Source organism: Paroedura picta, chromosome 7 (assembly GCF_049243985.1).
Source record: "Paroedura picta isolate Pp20150507F chromosome 7, Ppicta_v3.0, whole genome shotgun sequence".
Classification (NCBI taxonomy): domain Eukaryota; kingdom Metazoa; phylum Chordata; class Lepidosauria; order Squamata; family Gekkonidae; genus Paroedura; species Paroedura picta.
Window position 1 is genome coordinate 46,713,866 of NC_135375.1, and position 18,638 is coordinate 46,732,503.

Sequence of the window (18,638 nt, forward strand, 5' to 3'; positions counted from 1 at the left end):
AATTCATTCTTCTATCTGGGATCTTTGCAAGTGGTCACATTAAAGGAAGCACTCTTGCAGACCAGAGAAGAACTTCCAGCTGCCATCAGTCAAGACCTTTATCTTCCGGGCAAAACAACTCAGGAAGAGGTCAGACGATGCAATCAAGTGAAACTGAAAATCATTTGAGAAGAAAGGTTGGAGGTGCCCAGCATGGTTTCCCTCACCCTTCATAACCATGAGTGCTCTTTTCTCTCAGAAAAGGAACCAGCTCCAAGTTTCCAGCTTGCTTTTCAAGAGGTCAGGTTAACCTATTCTAGGAGAAACCTTGGAGACAAGCAGCTACCCTCTGACAGCTGCAGCTCAAATTAATGTGATTTGCTTGCCAGCTGCATATTGTCCTGAGGGAGACCATGGCAGAGCAACCATAAGAAGGAGCAGAGGAAATTGTTCTGGGCTAGTTCAGATAAGATGTTTGTAAAGCCTGCAGGCAAATATCATGAAGAATCCATTTTTTCATGATGGAAATTGACATGGCTTGTGATTGTGCTCACACACTCATATGCGGAGGGTAGTTGTAGGCTTCCTCAACTGCTTGACAGCCTGCCAGCATTTGAGTAATCCCACCCTAACTCCAACTGTACAGCACTGCATATTTTTTAATGAGCTCAAAACTTATTTTATTTCCCTATAGAAAGATCATATCTCTAATTTTGGTAGGAGACTTCCTGGTTTCCCTCTCTGTTGCCCTCCAGCCAACTCAGAGTTTATCATAGATTTTTGTCTAAATACTAGAGTGTCCTGCTGATAACATACCATCAACTTGGCATCATTTCTTCCTTCCTTCTGATAGTTGCAAGCACATGCAGTTTGTACAACTAAGGGCCTTTTCGCACGGGGATCTTTGTTGCAAATTGTTTGCGGAATGAAAAATCGCCATTTAAAATAGTGGAATTCGTCGTTATGCATACCTGCCTTTGTAGTGGAATCAGTTGCGTTTTTTAGCGTTTACCACAGGCTTCCGGTCTCGGCAGAAATCGCTAGAAAGGAAGCGCTATTGCCAAGCTCGTCCCGCCCCTGGCCGTCAAGCAGCCAATGGGCAGCCGTTAGCATGCTCCCAAACAGCCCCTTTCCCTTTAAGAAAGGTTTAAAAAAAAAAAACAGACCCATAGCAACGAATCTAGGTAGATTCGTTGCAACGGAGAGACCCATCCAGCTGCCTAATGTGAGCTGTCGTTTGATTGTATGATCGTTGGCACGCTGCCTCGAGTGATAAAAAAAAAATCCCCCCCCCCCCTCACGGGCCCGATTTTCGGCTGAATTAATGTGTAAAAAATAAAGGGACTTTATTTCAGCAAACGGGCTTTTATGTGGTTTGTGCTTAGTGACTAAAGGTGAAGGACTGAAGCCAGGGAAGCCTCTAAACAGAAAGAGGCTCGCTGGTGCGTTTATCCCCGCTCGCTCGGAGAAAAAAAAATGGCGATCGCTTCGCCGGAAGTTTGGAGGACAGGCTCAGGAGGAGGGACTTTGAAGAACCAGCAACAATGGTAACGCACAGGTCTTTAGCGCTACTGTTGCAGATTGGTTGCAGGAGTGTATCGCTATCCGGAGGGTGAATCTACTTTTCTGGATTCCCCTGAAAGCGCTACAACGAAGCGCTTTTTGCGGGTCGGTTTCAGGATTGTTGCAGATTGTCTACGACGTCGTGGGTTATGGCAAATTAGTAGCGTTTCCAATTAGTAACCTTTGTGCTATTTTGAAGCCGTGCGAAATGGCCCTTAGGGTTGGAATACATGTGGTTGGAAGGCTCCTGGTACATGTAAATGTAAGTCTGAAAAATTAGTTTTGATTAGTTAGCATCTGAATAGTACTGATGTGTAACAACCCTATGCCTCTGGCACATTGACCTCTCTACAGAGAAACTCAAATACGTACATACAGTCCAACATCTAGTAAGAGCAGAAGAACAGAATGGATGTTTAATACAAGAGAATACAACTAGGGTGACAGTTTGCAGCCAATTGACACAAGGTCTGATTTTAAAATGCACTGAGCACCCTCTTCTCTGACTCCCTGCTCTGGGCTTGATGGTGAATTAATAAGATGGCCTTTTTTGAATTGGATCCTGAGAAGGTGCATCTATCACTGCCCAGGCTTCTAATTCCTTTCTTAGTTGTCTCATGATTTTTCTTCCTGATGTCTTAAGAGTATGTATTTTTTGTGTGTGTGGACAAATGCATTAATGTCGGCAGGGCCGGCAGAGCTTGCCTAGCCACAAGAGATACACAATTACATGAAAGAAATGAGACAATGGCAAGCTGAATGCAAAAACTGCTTGGTAGCCAATACATCCACCATGTGCCTCTCTCAAGATCTCTTCCTGTGAGATTTTAAACTTAAGTATGTACTTGTGTGCTCTCCTGAATAAAAGAAAACTTCTGCCAAAGAACAGCAGGAGTTGTGTGAAAATTTCCTTCCAAAGAAGACCCCTCTTTGCCCATGGCCATTATCTGAAAGTATGCATGTATGTAAGACTGTCTGTAATGCTGTGCCGATTTTTTATCATAGGATTTGACTTAAGTACCGGTAAACTGTTTCTGAAACTACATACAGATCTTCAGCTTTAGCACATGAATTCCAGAACTCTGAATAGGAAGGGTTCCATGTAGTGTGTGCAGTGAGTCTACCCATGGGCAAATCATAGAATCATAGAATCATAGAATCATAGAGTTGGAAGGGGCCATACAGGCCATCTAGTCCAACCCCCTGCTCAACGCAGGATTAGCCCTAAGCATCCTAAAGCATCCAAGAAAAGTGTGTATCCAACCTTTGCTTGAAGACTGCCAGTGAGGGGGAGCTCACCACCTCCTTAGGCAGCCTATTCCACTGCTGAACTACTCTGACTGAGAAAAACTTTTTCCTGATATCTAGCCTATATCGTTGTACTTGAAGTTTAAACCCATTACTGCGTGTCCTTTCCTCTGCAGCCAGCAGAAACAGCATCCTGCCCTCCTCCAAGTGACAACCTTTCAAATACTTAAAGAGGGCTATCATGTCCCCTCTCAACCTCCTTTTCTCCAGGCTGAACATTCCCAAGTCCCTCAACCTATCTACATAGGGCTTGGTCCCTTGGCCCCAGATCATCTTTGTCGCTCTCCTCTGTACCCTTTCAATTTTATCGATGTCCTTCTTGAAGTGAGGCCTCCAGAACTGCACACAGTACTCCAGGTGTGGTCTGACCAGTGCCGTATACAATGGGACTATGACATCTTGTGATTTTGATGTGATGGCTCTGTTGATACAGCCCAAAATGGCATTTGCCTTTTTTACCGCTGCATCACACTGCCTGCTCATGTTTAGTTTACAATCCACAAGTACCCCAAGGTCTCGTTCACACACAGTGCTACCTAGAAGCGTATCCCCCATCCAGTAGGCATGCTTTTCATTTTTCTGACCCAGATGCAGAACTTTACACTTATCTTTATTAAATTGCATCTTGTTCTCATTTGCCCATTTTTCCATTGTGTTCAGATCTCGTTGAACTCTGTCTCTATCTTCCGGAGTATTTGCCAGTCCTCCCAATTTGGTGTCATCTGCAAACTTGATGAGTAGTCCCTCCACCCCCTCATCTAGATCATTAATAAATATGTTAAAAAGTACCGGGCCGAGCACCGAACCCTGAGGTACCCCGCTACTCACCTCTCTCCAGTCTGATGAAACACCATTGACAACAACTCTTTGAGTGCGGTTCTCTAACCAATTCCCTATCCACCTAACGATCTGAAAATCCAGATTGCAGTCCTTCAACTTATCCATCAGAACATCATGGGGAACCTTGTCAAAAGCTTTACTAAAATCCAAGTAAATGACATCAACCAAATTTCCCCGATCCAGCAAACCTGTTACTTGGTCAAAAAAGGAAACTAGGTTGGTCTGGCAGGACCTGTTGGAGACAAATCCATGCTGACTTCCTTGGATCACCAAATTGTCCTCCAGATGTTTGCAGATCGCTCCCTTTAATATCTGCTCCATTATCTTCCCCACAACAGAGGTCAGACTCACTGGTCTGTAGTTTCCCGGGTCATCCTTCCTCCCTTTTTTGAAGATCGGAATAACGTTTGCTCTTTTCCAGTCCTCCGGGACATCTCCAGTCCTTAAAGAGGTTCCGAAGATGATGGACAAGGGCTGTGCAAGTTCTCTGGAAAGTTCTTTGAGTACTCTCGGGTGCATTTCATCTGGACCAGGGGATTTGAACTCATCCAGTGCAGCTAAATGCCTCTCGACAACCTCTCTATCCATGTTAACCTGCCACCCAGACACTATCCTTTGGCTACAGCCATCTCTAGATGTGCCTAAACACTTTGACCTGTGGGAAAAAACAGATGTAAAATAGGCACTAAGCCTTTCTGCTTTCTCTGCATCTTTCGTTAGAGTTTGTCCATCCGTACCCAACAGCGGGCCTATTGCCTCCTTTACTTTACGTTTGCTCCTCACGTAACTGAAAAATGTTTTCTTGTTACAATGGGCTTCCCTGGCCAATCTTAGCTCACTCTCAGCTTTGGCCTTTCTGATGATTGATCTACAGTGCCTAGTAACCTGTAGGTACTCTTCTTTAGAGCTCTGTCCTTCCCTCCATTTCCTGAACATTTTCCTTTTCTTTCTTAGTTCCTCTTGAAGTTTTCTGTTCATCCAAATAGGCTTCTTAGAGCTCCTGCAGTGTTTTCGTATTTCTGGAATAGTCATTGATTGAGCATGCAATAGCTCTTGTTTGAGTAGCGCCCACCCTTCACATGCTCCCTTCCCTTCCAGCATTCTCGTCCATGGTATGACACTCATCATGTCTCTGAGTTTATTAAAGTTTGCCCTACGAAAATCCAACATCCGCGTCTGGCTACAAGCTTCCTTGGCTCCCAATCTCAAAAGGAATTCTATGAGGACATGGTCACTTCCCCCTAGGGTCCCCACCTCCTTCACCTCATCCACCAACTCTTGCCTCCATAGCATACAGTTCAGTATGGTTTGTGATCCATGGGTAATGAATCTCTATGAACAGATATGCTGGTTTACAAACTGAACCAGTTCATATAGGTTTGTGAGCCACTTAAAGTTTAACCCCCCACTTTTCTGCTTCTTGCAAAAAAACAGTGGGGAGCAAAAAGCAGGACCATTTAACCATTTCTGCTCCCCACAAAAAAACCTACTGGGGGCAGAAAGCAGTGGTAGTTTATATGACTCTCAGCTACTTAAATCAAATAGCAGTGCAATGGGGAGCTCCCAGCCACTCAGATATTTCTTGTGAACAGCTCATATCGAACTGCCATGAGCCATGACAAATTGCACCAAAATTCATGGCTGTTTTCTTCGGTTCATGAACTTCAGTTCACAGTCCACAAATCTACTAAAATTTGATATGAACCCAGTTTGTCAGCTGCTTTTGATTTGTTAATATCTGAATGAATATTTCTCTTTGAATTACAATAGTTCATTCACACATTCAGCACACTACTTAAGGATGCAGTCCTCAAGCGAGAAACCTACATATATGAACCAACCCACAGAACTTATACAAGAAGGTAGTGTGTATTCATACATCCTGCTAGGGCTGGTACACTACCTTGCTTGGGATGCCAGATCAATATAAAAGGAAGAGTAGCTTGCATCTACTGTTGGTCCAAGGGAAGAGTCAGCACCCTGCTGCAGTCTATCTTGAAACCTCTAGGAATGGCATAGGAAAAGCCATCCTCATCTGAGCGCCTGCTACACAGCTCCAAGATGGTCTGAAGAGCCCCTCCACCAACTGCCTTGGAGCCTGCAGGGATGGAACCCAAAGAATCATGCTTGGCTTCCATTTCTGCAATCACTGCCTGGCTTCAAACTGGATAATGGGTCACCTCTGTAGCCGTCTTGGAGCTTGCAGGAGCTGTACCAGGAGAGGTACACCCTGCAACTTGTGGTACTGCCAGTTAGTTCCAAGGTGGCTTGCTTATCACTAACAATGAAAAAGATTTCTGAGAGAATGTTGTATTAGGACAAGTGATCAAGCAGCATGCTTCAGGGAGAAAAAAAAATATCTGGCACGGTGCCTGTGATTTACCTTATGCCATGAACCCAGAGACGGATAGTATTGAAAGTAGTTTATTAGAACAATAGGTCAGACTTTGGAACAATTTCGGACTTTATGGGCACAAATGATACAAGCTTAACTTGAATCCCCTGCCCCACCTTCTACTATTTTCCCAGTTCTTAGCTTTCAGGCAGCAAATCAAGTTTACTCATCCTCAATGGGCTGCCATATATAGCTAATGGGTTACTGTAGTGAAGTTACGCATGATAAGCCACAAGTTATGCAGGCCTAAAAACTATAAATATCTTTTACTATTTTCATGAAATCACCATATTACATTACTTTCTGTGATAATGTACAGGGCACCTGATTAATGAATGCTAGTTTCATCCAACAAAGCAAATATCAGGGCCTTTTCGCACGGGGATCTTTGTTGCAAATTGTTTGCGGAATGAAAAATCGCCATTTAAAATAGTGGAATTCGTCGTTATGCATACCTGCCTTTGTAGTGGAATCAGTTGCGTTTTTTAGCGTTTACCACAGGCTTCCGGTCTCGGCAGAAATCGCTAGAAAGGAAGCGCTATTGCCAAGCTCGTCCCGCCCCTGGCCGTCAAGCAGCCAATGGGCAGCCGTTAGCATGCTCCCAAACAGCCCCTTTCCCTTTAAGAAAGGTTTTTAAAAAAAAAAACAGACCCATAGCAACGAATCTAGGTAGATTCGTTGCAACGGAGAGACCCATCCAGCTGCCTAATGTGAGCTGTCGTTTGATTGTATGATCGTTGGCACGCTGCCTCGAGTGATAAAAAAAAAATCCCCCCCCCTCTCACGGGCCCGATTTTCGGCTGAATTAATGTGTAAAAAATAAAGGGACTTTATTTCAGCAAACGGGCTTTTATGTGGTTTGTGCTTAGTGACTAAAGGTGAAGGACTGAAGCCAGGGAAGCCTCTAAACAGAAAGAGGCTCGCTGGTGCGTTTATCCCCGCTCGCTCGGAGAAAAAAAAATGGCGATCGCTTTGCCGGAAGTTTGGAGGACAGGCTCAGGAGGAGGGACTTTGAAGAACCAGCAACAATGGTAATGCACAGGTCTTTAGCGCTAGTGTTGCAGATTGGTTGCAGGAGTGTATCGCTATCTGGAGGGTGAATCCACTTTTCTGGATTCCCCTAAAAGCGCTACAACGAAGCGCTTTTTGCTGATTGGTTTCAGGAGTGTTGCAGATTGTCTGCGACGTCGTACGTTAAGGCAAATTAGTAGCGTTTTCAATTAGCAACCATTGTGCTATTTTGAAGCCGTGCGAAATGGCCCTCAGTCTCGGTGGGTACTCTGAGGTCAGGCAAATATTCAAAGGAGAAATGGTTAAACTCCTACAGGTGCTTCATAGGGAACAACAAACATGCAGATCCAGTCACAGATCATCCGGTGTATTATTGCTTTTGGTCCATACACCAAAATGTAAGATCAATTCTGGAAAATAGAAAAGGATTGAAATATCTCAAATGGGAGGTGGGCATAGCTCAGTGGTACAGCATCTGCTTGAAATTCAGGAGATCCCAGGTTCAATTGCCAGGATCTCCAAGTAAAAACATTCAAGTAGCAGGTAATGTGAAAGACCTCTATCTGAGGCCTTGGAGAACTGTTGCCAGCCTGAATAGACAATATGGATTTTGATGGACCAATGGCATGATTCATTATAAAGCAATTTCATCAGTCTGTCTGTCTGTCCGTCCATCTGTCTGTCTTCCATCTATCATATTTTTCAAAAGTCTCAATAATCTCTGTAGTCATAAGAGCACAGGAACCTTAACACAAACAGTTGGTTTCATACATAGTTTTGCTGCATTTTGTGGCTTGCCTCCTTGTTGACAGATTGTATTTGGAAATGTGAAATTTTCTTCAAATACACAACATGCTGTATGTTATTCACATAAAGGGACCTTGGTATAAACATTGGTTTGCTGTCTTTTTATGGCTTGCAATTCAAATTGTATTATCCTCTACTCAGCAACAAGATCTAATGCCTACAGCAATGACAGAAGAAGAACATGTCAAATGGCTATATTACACGGCACACTGCTGTGTTCCTCTGTCTGATCACTGCAGTCACAGTGAATTCCTTCAGGTAATCAACAGCCTTGTAACAATAAGCTTCTATGTTTTACATAAAATACAGGCTTACAAAGAGAGTGTGTCAAAGATATGATTAAAATACCACATTTTGCTAGCTTCAGGGCATTTTCACATCAGACAAGGGGAAGGTTATTTTCTCCTGTTGTAACATAGATTAAATGACAAAACCATAATCTAATGGAGACTCATTTTATACCCTATGTATCCCCCCCCCCCCATTGCAATACTAATGGAAGTTGAACTGAAAACCTCTCCAATTGCTTGCCCTGGTGTATCTTGTGATATAATTTTTTTGGAATAAATAAAGGACAGTAGCCTGAGAGTGGAACATAGCTGAAGATATTATCCCCATGCCATTCCTTTATGCAATGTGTAACACCTTGTTTTATGACATTGTATATATACTTGACTCCAACAGTGGTCAAGGAAGACATGTAGTGAGGATGAGGAAACACAACATAAGATGCTTCAAAAGGATTTTTGTTTGGGAAGGGGATCTAGCTTCTCCAACTTATGGGAAAGATGAGGTTTAATAGAGGGCTATGAATCATAGGTTGCTTTAGGTGGGTAGCCCACCATGGGAAAAACAGGTGTGGAGATGTCTGAACTGCAGATGTTGATGGGACATCTATAAGATGTTCTTGATAACTGCAGCTGAAGCTAACCTGAGGTGAAATCAGGTCTGAATACACTAATCTTCATTCATTCATTCATTCATTCATTCATTCATTCATTCATTCATTCATTCATTCATTCATTCATTCATTCATAAACTCCCCTCCCCAAAGGCGGTTCACATAAAACAGAACAATACAGATAACTTAGATTAACAGTAATGAAGTGAAACAACAAGCAGCAGTAGAAAAATGTGGGATACATTGATAGTCCAGTATATTGGATGGAATTATGGTGGGTGCCATAGGAGGGAGGCTCAGGATGAGGGCCCTTGGGAAGTGGTGGTACACACACCTTTCACACCTTTTTAGCCAAGTCCAAAGCATGGCACATTTTTTATGAACTCTAATTGTAGAATCAGAATCAGACCTTTACTCTGATTCTTGATTCTTAATTGTGCACAGTTAGGACATGATCCCCTCACCTTGATATTAGCACTTGCAGAAACAAATTTTTAAAAGATGCACCATATTTGTTTTCTGCTGTCTTTACAATGTATGAGACATTCATTATCCACACAGATCTTGTGATCCACACAGATCTTTGGGGGGGGGGACTTTAGATGCATACTTTGTGCTATAACTTTTGGGAAAAAATATTTCTGGCATTGCCTGCATGCTTGTCTGCCTATTTGTTGCTCCAGGATGTTAGACCTTTTAAAAAGGACATTCCCATCCTCAGGAACAAAGGAGAGGGAGGTGGGGCGAGGGCGGGAAGAGGCAGGCATCTTTAGTGCATTTCAGTTCCATATCTCCCTCTGCTTGTTGCCTGCTGGTTGGTCTCCCTTAGGTAGTGCTGAATAGGTTGGGGAATCCATTTTATGTGATTCTCCAACTAGTGCTTTAAAATGGAGGATGTATCAGGCGGTTACTGCCCAGATGCTGGATGTTGGTGACATCATATGGAGGGGCCAGAGTATAACAACTACTTAAGGTAAGCATTTCACTACATTTAAAGGGTGCAGAAATGCTCTCAATCTTATAGACACTGCAGGTGACAATAGTGAAGAATATATAATAGATATAGTTTTATTATCTGAGGGAGACACCAAGGCCCTTTATTATTAAGCACCACTTTTTTGCTTGCTTGAAATCCTAGGATAGTTAGCCTTACTCTAGATTTTGGAAGCATGGAGGTAGGTGGATATTGAAGGGGCAAAGTTTATTAAAATGGCATTAACTGAACTCTGGTAAGATTCAAAAGATTCTTTGACACAGGTCATTCATGAAAGTATAGCTTGTTCTGTTTTATTTCACTCCTAGTGTTATGGCTATCCATAGTTGCAAGAAAGCTTTACTTTGGATTATGACAAGCTATGGCTATTTGGTTTATTTGACAGGCTTTCCATTTTATACGTTTCTGATCCTTGGAACTTTCTAGCTGAAGGGAAGAAACAGATCCTCAAATTAGAAAAACAGAGTGTTTCTGTTGCATTGTATTCTTCAACAAAGTTGTTTCTTAATGTGATTGTGCAGTCCGATCCCATCCATGCATGCTTCCCAAAAGGCTATCCCAGAAAGCTGATCTTTATTTTGGGAGAATGACAGAAGGGCAATTTAGCATGTCCCTCTTTAAACAGGAAAGAGAGTCCTTTCTTTTCATTAATGCAAGTAAGCACTAAGACAATGTCAGGACAACAGAGGATTTGTTTTGTAACAAGGCGTACTGAACGTGGAACCCAAAGGATTGTAAAGCAAGTGTTACTAAATAATTCAAAGGGGAACAACTGGACATGAGAATGCTACACTCGGGCTGCTATCCTTGACTGCTTACTCTGTACATATCTCATTGGTTTTTATTACACCTTCAGATTACATTTACAGATGAAGGCATGTATTTATTTTGGTTTTGGGAGGCTACCAGAGAATTCTGAGGGGATACTCTACCAGCCATCTACAAAAGGGCTGTTTTTATTTCCATTGAGCCAGAATTCTGTGTGATAGCACTAAAGGCCACTACTATGTGTGTGTGTATGTATGTATGTATGTATGTACACACACGTATATATATATATATATATATATATATATATATATATATATATACACACACACACACACACATATATATATACATATATATACATATATATACATATACATATGTATATGTATATGTATATGTATATGTATATGTATATGTATATGTATATGTATATGTATATGTATATACATATACATATACGTATATGTATATTGTTATATATGTATATATATATACATACATACACGAAAGCCATCTCAGCTTGTATTCTGTATATAAGATTACCTCTCGTAAAATTGCACTAAAGGTAAATGTATCCCCTGTGCAAGCACTGGGTCATGTCTGACCTTTGGGGTGACGCCCTCTAGCATTTTCATGGCAGTTGGCACTAATTTGGAAATTGTGGATTTGATATGTTTCTAGTTCAAGAGCCTGATGATTAGAAATTTAGAGGGGGGTAGTCACACTACAGTTGAACAAAATGTATTTACAACTCAGCAGGAGAAATGTTTTATATTATTCTTGCTTCTTTATGACTTGTCAAATTACTAACATCAAGTGGAAAGACATCAAAGCTAAGATTATTTTTCTTTATCATCTTTGTTTTTATGTGATAAAGTATAAGAAAGCAATTCTGTATTAATGAAAATGACAGCGTTGACATTTGTTGCTGTCTGACATATGATTAAGAAGAGATATGTTTGGAAAAGAGACCAAGTGCCATGCCCACACATTAACCTAATCAATGGGTATAAAAATCCTTTCTCAGAAATGATTAAAAACAAACAAACCTAAAGTTGAAATATCCATAGATATTCTTCCTCAGGATTTACTGTCTAAGGATAGGAGGCTCCCTCCAAGAGATAATCAACCACCCTCTCTGCAGGGGAGTTCCCAAAGTCAATGAAGGAGGCTGTAGTTCAGCCTCTATCGAAGAACCCAGCTCTGGATCTACAAGACCCGGCCAACTGCTGCCCATCTCATACTTGGAGTTTCTGGGAGTTGAAAAGGCATACCTAGAGGAAACTTCAGTCCTGAATCCATTTCAGCTAGTCTTCCAGCTTGGTCATGGGATTGAAATGGCATTGGCCACTCTGATGGAGGCAGGTTGGAATTGTAGAGGACAGGAAAGCCTGGAGGATCATTGTCCATGGGGTTGCGATGGATCGGACATGACTTGGCACCTAACAACAAGATGGAATTTATATTTTATGTAACCCACCTTGAGTCTTTAGAGGAAGGTGGGCTATAAATGTAATTAATAATACTACTAATAATACATTTATTTATTTATTTATTTATTTATTTATTTATTTATTTATTTATTTATTTATTTATTTATTTATCATACTTCTATACCGCCCTCCCCGGAGGCTCAGGGCGGTTTACATTATAACAGAAAACAATACATAAAACAGTCTGTAGAACATGTATAACTGATAACTAATAATTGTAACCAAATAACAACACAGTATAACAGTAAACAATATAGTAATACAAACAGGTCCAGGGCTTATTGATGGGATTCTGAGGGGGGGGAGCAGGGGCCCTTGGTCGCTGATTGATTACGTCTGGTCTCGGCCAAATGCCTGGTGGAGGAGCTCCTTTTTGCAGGCCCTGCGCAACTGTTTAAGCTCCGTCAGGGCCCTGATCTCCTCTGGGAGCTCATTCCACCAGGTGGGGGCCAGAACAGAGAATGCTCTGGTGACCACCTGGACTCATTGATGACCACCTGGACTCACCCCCAGAGTAATTTGCCAGTTGCCTAGAAGCTGTGACAGGATGGATCAAGCAAAAGTGCCTGAAACTCAACCTTTCAATGGCAGAGATCCTGTGGCTAGGTAGGAAAGCACTAAGAGAAGAAGTGCACTTACCCTGCCTGGATGGTGTATAGCTTATGGACATGCATGAAGCCAGGAATCTGGACATGATCTTTGATGCCTTTCTTGCCATTGAGGTACAGATCACAAGAGTAACATGGCCGGCATTATTCCACCTCTGCCAACCCAAACTACTAGCATACTACCTGATCCCAGAGCACCTAGCCACAGTGATCCATGCAATGATCACCTCTAGAATGGACTTTTGTAACTCTATCTATGCCAGCCTGTCCTTTTCCCTGGCCCAGATACTGCAGTTGGTCCAGAATTCAGCAGCCCGCGGGAATATCTTGAAGTGTCCATCGCGGGAATATCTTGAAGTGTCCATATTCGGCCTGTGCTTTGTCGGCTGCACTGGTTTCTTGCTGAATTCCAGATCAGGTTTAAGTTATTGGTACCTACTATTAAGGTCCTTCACAATCTGGGCATGGTGTACCTGAGGAACCGTATATCTGCCTATGTCTCGCTCTGTAAATACCAAATGGTTGGTAGTCCCTGGTCCCAAGGAAGTATGTCTGGCCTCACTACATGTCTGGCCTCGAAAAGGGCCAGGACATTTTCAGTCCTGGCCCCTATTTGGTGAACTGAGTTCCTGGAGGAGATCTGGGCCATGACAGAGCTGGTACAGTTCTACAGAGCATGCAAGATCTGTCTAGCTTTTGGTTGGGGCCAGTGATCTTATAACATTAAATGTCCCCCCTCCAGAAATCACCCACAACAAAAACATCTTAATCTGGAAACAGACCCCTTGAATGTAATTCTGCTAGATATAATAATTATAACTGATGCTGCTGTTAGTCACAGATGTGATTTTTAAAAGGTTTAAAAGTGTTATTAGCTATTTTAACCTCATATTCTTTTTACTGTTCTGATGTTGTACACCACTCACTGGGAGGGTGGCATATAAAGCAGATAACTAGCTACCTAACTAGCTAACTAGCTAACTAACTAACTAACTAAATAAATAATATTGACTACTCTCATTGCACCAGTTCCCTGAGTCAGATGGAGTTCTTTCACATTATCTATGACCTGAACCTTTTGATGAGAGCTGCTTGGCATGTTGGAAAAGAAATATCTGGTGTACAAAGAAGAAGAGAAGATTACCCTGTAGTGGGTGTCAAGTCAATTAGATGGAATAGTGCGGTTAGCACCTTCTTTTCTGTTTAATGTAATTCCTTGTCCAGATTGCTACTCTTAGGTCAATTTTCTCCTTGTTCTTAGAAGTTCTGCACTTAGTTTCTCTGTCTCTCTCAGCTAGACAGGTAGTTAGGAGCCTATTTCTACCTGTTCTCTTTGTTATTAAGTATATTAGTTCCTAATTAAACCTTTATCTACACTTTAATCAGGTTATGCACTGTTGCTCTATTAATTACTATGTCAACAGGGAATCCCGGAACCTTCTACATACAAAGCAAATGCTCTGCCATTGAACCACGGTTTCTCCCCTGTCCCTCAAGCCATTCAATTGAAACTACATTCCACTTTTGATGCTTGTAATGTGTAAATATTGTGACAATAGCAGTAATGAGGCCAAAGGCTTCACGAGAAACTCATAGGATGTTGGAAACTATGATAACAATGTGATCTTTGACTGATATTTGTAAACCTTTCAGAACTGTCCTATGGATGTTTATTCAGATTTTATTCAAAATTCCACTTTGTTCATTGTGTTTATTCTCAGGAAAGCATTCATAGGACAGTAAGGATGTCTAAAATTAAAAATAATCTCATTCTTCCTTTCTTAGCAAAACAAAGTTCTACTTGAACCAATGAGAACAGAGTTCAGACTAAGCTTCCTGTGCCTTGTTTAAGTATCATCACAACTACAGGTGAATTGCTGCTGTATCTTCTACGCAAAACAAGAACATAGACCATGGACTGGTTTTTACAAAATGTATGTATTCGGCACTCATAAGAGGGTCTTATGAGTGAAGGTATATTGCAATCATTGTTATGAAAATAAAAGTATTCACTAGTTTTATGTAAACTATTTTCATGCTGCATTTTGGTAAAGATATGCCCATGGTAAAATCTGAATTACAGAATACAATTGAAACAAGGGATGTCCATCAAAACAATCAATTATCTTTTAAAATGGTGTACAGAACTAAGCTTTCAAATCCATTCTTCCCTGAGAAATGATAGTGAACGAGTTGAAAAGGCTTGTGTGCGTCCAGTGTTTTTCCTTACACGTTCTGCAATTATTTACTTCTGTAACATCATGTTCTATATAGACTGCAGCAATGAGCAATGCTTTGTTTAACTGTGCTGATTGATACTAAAGACAAAATTTGATTCACCTCTTGCTTGAACTCTGAGGGGGGAAACTAAATTAAAAAGCTTCAGAGAAGCTTTTTCAAAGGATTCTTAAAATCAATTAAAAACTTGTTTTGAAAGAAAATCTCATTTATTTTTGCGTGTGATTGATGTTGGTTTCCTATTTACCTGTTCCATAGCTGGCTTTTCTGAGCAACATCTGTGGTTAAGGTGGTTCAATATAGCGATGACATCTGAGTAAAAGCTGTTAAATCAGCAAGTTGTAAGTCAGTCATCAGCACTGAATCTCTGCTTTGGCTTTTTCCTGCAATCTGAGACTGAGAAGGATGACTTCAAAAATTGTTAACACCAGCAATTCCTTTGTGACAGAAATTCACTAAACCATCCCATAAGGTAGAATTGAGGAGGTGGGAATGTTCCTCAAAAGGGTATTTAATTTTGGTCAGTGAGATCAGTAATGCACACAATCTTTCCTAGAAGACAGCCTTTTCAATACTACTGTTTCATTTAATACATGGCAACAATAGTGCATGCGTGATATATTCTAGGATGCACTCAGAGGCAGAAAGTTTGACAGAATGCTGCTTTAGAATTCTGAGACCAAGGGGCTATAATATCTATGTTTCAAATCTTATGCTACCTGGCATATTAATTGACACCACTGAGCACCTTGCTAAAGTCCAGGAATCCTCAGGAAGAATGTACAATACAGTGTATGTCCAAGGGTGGAGGGAGGCTGAACCAAAAGAAAGTATTGGCAGAAATTACCTATGTCATGAAAGACACTGCATAAGAGGTGGGGAAGGATTGGTGATGCTGCCGGATCTTTGGCTTCAGACCACTACAGCTTTCCCACTCTTCTCTTTGTCATCATATGGACTCGCAGGAGGGCATTTTGGGCTGGAATAAGACATGACAAACCAATGATGGGATTAAAAAGGCTACAGATTTTATTACCTCCCCATGGGAGGGTTGGCGCAGCATGGGAGAGGGAAACTGACCTAGCAATCAGTGGACTGCACAACAACCCGCAGAGTCTAGAGGCAACACCATTCCCAGCCTGGAAAGCAGATCCCCTTGCCTACTGAAGTCCGCCCTAAGGGAAGCAACCAATGTGGGGGAACCATTGGGCGTCCACCTCATTTGGCTGTCCCCAGGCCACCTGGAAAAACGAGCCCCTGGCCTGCCAGCCGAGTAAGTCATGCTCGTTTACATGCCACCTCTTACGGATGTCCCGACCCCCAGGGAGTCTGATTGCACACCATACTCCCTGCCAACAGGTTCCATCCCATGCGAACTTGCAATTGTGACGAAATATTAACAGAGAACATCCACTTCAAGCATTGACATAGGATGGGAGGGTGGGAAGCTGCTCCGTGGCATCCTGAAGAAGCTGCTCCACGGCATCCTGCACACGCGGCACCTTTATAGGTGCTGCGGTCCTGCCTCTCCATTTTACGTTCTGCACGCTGCAAGCACACAGTGCACCAGGGCTGCTGGGACAGTCATGTCTGCCTCCAGCCAGCACTCCACAGTGTCAACCGGCAGCTGCTGTGAGTCTTTGCTGCACCTTAACAGCATCCAATTCTAAAAGCACAAATGATTCCTCTTAAGTGCTTTACATAGAGACTGAATACAACTGGTTGAAATTGTTTGATTCCCCCTCCCCCCTTGAAAACGTCTGAAGTATATAGTTTAACACTGGCTTAAAGCATATCTAGCAGCCCATGAGACTCTGCTTAGTAAACAGCCAGTGTGCATTTCTTCTACATTGATTTTAATACATATAACACATTAAGAACAAATTTTGCTATTTTAGCATGTGACTGATAAAAATATATAGGACAGGGCAATTCATTTTAAGTACTTCTTAAAGTGGCTCAAATTGCATTCATGTAACTGCTTGTCAGTAATGCAATCCAATTTAATGTTCTTCCTCTATTCTTTTCTGTGACAGAAATTTCGAAAGGTCAATGATATTTCTAAGAGATTATGACAGCTGAATTATGGATTCAAAGAGGTCTGCCATTTACACTACCACAGAAAATATAATAGCTTTTGATTTGTGTCCTAATGCATAATTCTCCATCTAAAATTAGGTTACTCAGGCACATATGTATACATATAATATAGCCCCCTCCCCAATACACACATTCTTGACTCATCCAAAGGATTATATCATATGAATTCCATAAAGAAGGGCCCATAAACTTGTGGTAAATTATGGCCAAATAGCAAGAATTAGGTATATGGAAATGGTATCTAATATCAGAAAAAATATTGCCTCGTAGGGGAATATCTTTTTGCCACAAAGACATGAAACAACTGCTTTTTTTGCTTTTTAAATCAGCCACAACTTTATAAACAATAACCAAGCATTGGAGAGCATGGGGGTGAAGGAACCAGCCCTCTTGTGGCCCTCTGGCCACAAGGTAGCCAAGTATTAATCCATCAGGCATGCCCGGGGCCCTCCAGCATCCTGCGGGGCTTCCTGCGCGCCCCAGTGACCTGTTGGATGTCAGGGAGGTGACCATATTTGAAAACACGTTGAGGCATGAACCTCTGCCATGTTCCTGAGCCACCCGGAAATGCAGGTTTTGCCGTCAAGGCTCCTCTTCCATGAGGGATGGCTGCCCGGCTCTGCCTACCCACAGCTTCTTACGGAGGCCACTTTCTATAGCAAGCCTGCACTCAGGCTGGGACTGCTCATATATGGTTCCTCCCCCATACCCAAATCCCACAAGTTGTGACAAATAAACTCTCATGAACAAAATTTTTAATTCTTTTTAATTCTTATTTTTTAAGTAAAACATTGCAGTTCAACAACCTCTATATTTTGTGTGACTCTTAGCTATAAAACAAAAGGAGGGAGGGTAGGCAACCTCTCCCTAAATGGGCACCCAGGGGGAGCCTGGGAGGAGTGATTTTGACCCCCTCCTTTCCAGGCATCCCCAGCCACCTGGCCCCAAAGGATTGTGGTACTTGTAGTCCCTCAGCATTTCTTTTGGCGAGGGCTTCCCTTCAGCGGCAAATGCGCCCGGGGGTAAGTCCTGATTGCCACTGTAGTGATAATTTTACTCTCCCACTCCCATTAGATATGGCTCGTTACAGAACAGGCTATAGAAGAATAAATTTGTGGCATGGAATTCCAAGGGAATATCACTCTTTTTGAAGAACCTGGGGTATATCAGAATGTCTAAACAGTATGTATCTAAAACAAACTGCATGGTGCAACCATTTGGCAAGTTCTTGTCCTGCGTATTAAACTGATATGAAGGATGCAAGGAAGTGGTGATCAGCTCCTGAGGAAAAATTTATATCTTGATTCCTACTTTGCTTCATGTTTACAGTGCTCAACACTGAATATAATTTTTTATTTACTCTGTGAATTTTATGCCACTTTTCCAGGGTTTTTGAAGTGGCTTACAAACCAACATAATTCAACACAAACATACAATTCAATGTCCCTCCCCTATTTCCAATTAGAAACAATTCCAAAAGTATACGTACTACAAAATCAGTTCTGACTTGGACTAGTTCATAGTAGATCTTGGATGTGTGAAGACACTTCAGAATACCAAAGTCGCTTTTGTACTTGAAGTTAATTCAGCTTCAGGTATCATCACTAAAACTGTACATGCTTGAAATTAG

At 41.8% G+C, this 18,638-nt stretch overlaps 1 long non-coding RNA gene across 2 annotated transcripts in view; it reads left to right on the forward strand.

Moving 5' to 3' along the window:
- LOC143842477 (uncharacterized) overlaps positions 1–14,988 on the forward strand; it is a 138,133-nt gene extending 123,145 nt beyond the window's left edge. For both annotated transcript variants that reach the window (XR_013233130.1, XR_013233128.1), the window contains one exon: positions 14,456–14,988. This is a non-coding gene — a long non-coding RNA (uncharacterized LOC143842477). The remainder of the gene's footprint in view (positions 1–14,455) is intronic.
- Positions 14,989–18,638: the final 3,650 nt, after the last annotated feature.